This window comes from Furipterus horrens, unplaced genomic scaffold (genome assembly GCF_987537825.1).
Source record: "Furipterus horrens unplaced genomic scaffold, mFurHor1.1.pri manual_scaffold_1, whole genome shotgun sequence".
In the NCBI taxonomy this organism is placed as follows: Eukaryota; Metazoa; Chordata; class Mammalia; order Chiroptera; family Furipteridae; genus Furipterus; species Furipterus horrens.
Genome location: NW_028327171.1, coordinates 201,037,391 through 201,040,329, shown reverse-complemented (window position 1 = coordinate 201,040,329; position 2,939 = coordinate 201,037,391).

Below are 2,939 nucleotides of genomic sequence, written 5' to 3'. Positions count from 1 at the left end.
TCCCTTCTACTAATATCCCTTAGTAATAAAAAAAAATACATCTCACTTGTCCATCTTCCCTCCTCCTTCTCTGGTTCTTTAGTACATAATTCATTTATTCATTTTCTTGTCTTACAAAAAAAGAAAAAAAAAAACAAAAAGTCATCAAATCATTACCGCAAGTGAATATATTTGGAATATCGAACAAATTCCAGGTCCTCAAAATTAAATGAAAGAGGTTCCTTTAACTCAACTCATTAACTCTTACTCTGTGAAAGGCTCGATGGCACTATTTATTATGTCTTGTTCGTCACAAGAACAACATGCCTTCTAGATGTGTACGTTTGATCAGGGAGAACAGAGTGGGCGCGCCAGACAGTGCAGTGTGAGACTCACTGATAAGACTATCACCTCGATTCAAGGTGTAAATCCCTTCCAAATGTGGAAAGGAGGTATAGGGGCAGTTACTGGCTCAGAGACAACATTCGTCTTCCAAAAAGAGTAAGAGTCCCAACATAAACCCTCAAATGCCCACATGTCTGGGACTGTCAGAGTTCATAGCTTTCTCTCCTATGCTTTAAAGTGCTCTCCCATGGAACTTGGATTAGAAATGAACTGTAAACAATCCTTTGCAAGGGACACAGGAAGCAGAGAATTGGATGCATGGGAAACGGAAAAGGAAAAATGTGTAATCTTGTTTTAAGAAAATATTGGTGGAGACAAGCTGTGGATACGTGTGTGGGGACTCCATGCTGAGGTTTCCTTAGTGGCTGGCTTTTTTTCTTTCTTCCTCCGATAGTGCAGAAGATGATGGCAATTTATAAACTATTGTTCAGTTTTACTCTGTATTAGGCAGTGTATGTTTGTCTTAAAGAGAAGAAAAATAACAGTTTGCTTTTACTCCCCAAGGAAAGCTGATACACGTATGAAAAGCAGCGTTGCCTGAGTGCTGGCTGTCTGCAAGGGTTCCTGCTCTGGGCTCTTTGTTGCCCCTTGAAGGTCAATTGGTAGAAAGCTTCTTGCCTGCTGCTTGCCTTGTTCAGCGCCTAGAAGGGAGTTTAACACGGAGCTCTAGAAAGAGCAATTATCCCATCACAAACCTTCCAATAACAACAACAAAGCCAGGAGTCTGTCAGGATTCACAGCTGCCAGTTGGCAGCGTTGAGACCCTACTTTGGGCTTAGGAGGCCGTACTACCAAATGCAGTGCTGTGGGTGGTTTGGATCTTGCAAATCCCCTTCCTCTCTCGTCTTGTAGAAAGTTGAAGACATTTGAATATGGACTGGATAGTATTAAGGAATTCTTCTTATTTTTTTTAGAGTTTGGTAATATATGGTTTTGTTAGAAACTATCCCTTCTTTTTAAAGAGACAATTACTGCAAGATATAGGGATGGAACTACATGACGCTTACTTGGTATTTGATTTCACATCTTCAAAGGAAATGAAGAATGGCTGAAGCATTATGCAAAATCTTGCTAAATGTTAAATCTGAGCAGTGGGTACGTGGAGGTCCCTTATACTCTGTTCTTGATTTTTGTGTGTGTTGGACACTTTTCAAATACAAATTTTTTTTTTTTTTTAATTTTTTTATTTTGGTTTTTCAATTACAGTTGTCCCCTTTTCCCCCAATTGCCACTTCCTACCCTATGACCTTGGACAAATTAACCTGTTTGTGTTTTGCTTTCCTCAACAGCAAGCTTAGGTCATAAGAAGAGTCCCTCCCTTGTCGGTGCTCTGCGTGGCGTGAACAAGATCCTGTGGGTTCAGTGCATTTCAGCGCCCTGGCATGGGGCCTGCCACAGAGCGAGCACTCCATAATTATAGGTTATCATCAGTATTGTGTATGGATACGGGCCAGGAAAATATTTTCCTGTCTCACTCTCACTGTTGGTTTATTTGAGCTTCCTCTCTGACCTCCAAGTCAGCCTGGCCTTATATTATGAAAAATGAAAGTGTGCACAGGCAAATGCTAAAGCTAACACTTAGTTCTAATGGAATATAGCCCTAGTGATACATGTACTTTCAGATGAGAGGAGTCACAGAGAATTAGTCATTCAATGATGAGGGTAGGGAACGGGAGGAATTCAGGAAGGAAAATATACCACGAACAATGCTTGCTGGTTGACACACTTTATATTTAACAAAATAATCTTTTAATAATATATTCTTTACACATCAAATATTGTTGCTAGAATCCCCTTTTTACAGTTTAGTATTTAGGTTTTTATTTTTTTCTCACTAGTTTTCAGGCACACCATTTTTCAAAGGTTTTAGAAACTGAATCTTTTTCTCTCTCTTTTTCTTAAACAGGCATCAGCTGACAAACAGGCTGTTGATCCCTTGTTGAAGCATAGCTGTAGTTAAAGCCTAGAACCAAAGGTTGCGAGGAGCAGGAATGTAAGGACAGAGGTGACAGCATGGTGGCACAGAGCCTTCAAAGGAAAAAAGAAACAACAGATGAGACCACAACTCTTGTTCAGAGTTTGGAAAGAATTCCTCAATGACCTGGGTAGAAGGGAGTGGCCAGCTTTTATGGTTCATGAGAAATTGTCACAGTATAGGTTCATCTCTCCCTAAAAGGGGAAAAAATGCCAGTGCTACAAAGTCTTAAAGGAAACAACTTAGAGTGAAACTGAGAGAGAGAAAAAATTCAATGACAACAACAACAAAAAATCCCTTTCTCTGGCTGGTCACAGAGGCCACGGAGCAGCCTCACTCTGCGGACTCTCTGAAGAGAGTTTCTTGATGGATATTATACTTCGCCCTAATAGTTAATTCTTACCACAGCTACCAGAGGGCCGAGGCTTTGATGCAGAATTTCTGCACTCTGGCTTCCCTGTGGCACTCTAAAAAGGACATAGTAACTCCTTAATAATACATAGGGTACTATGCTACATGGCTCCATTAATGATGTTTTCTGGGTTTCAAACCTTATTCTTGTCATTTTTTATTTTTATTA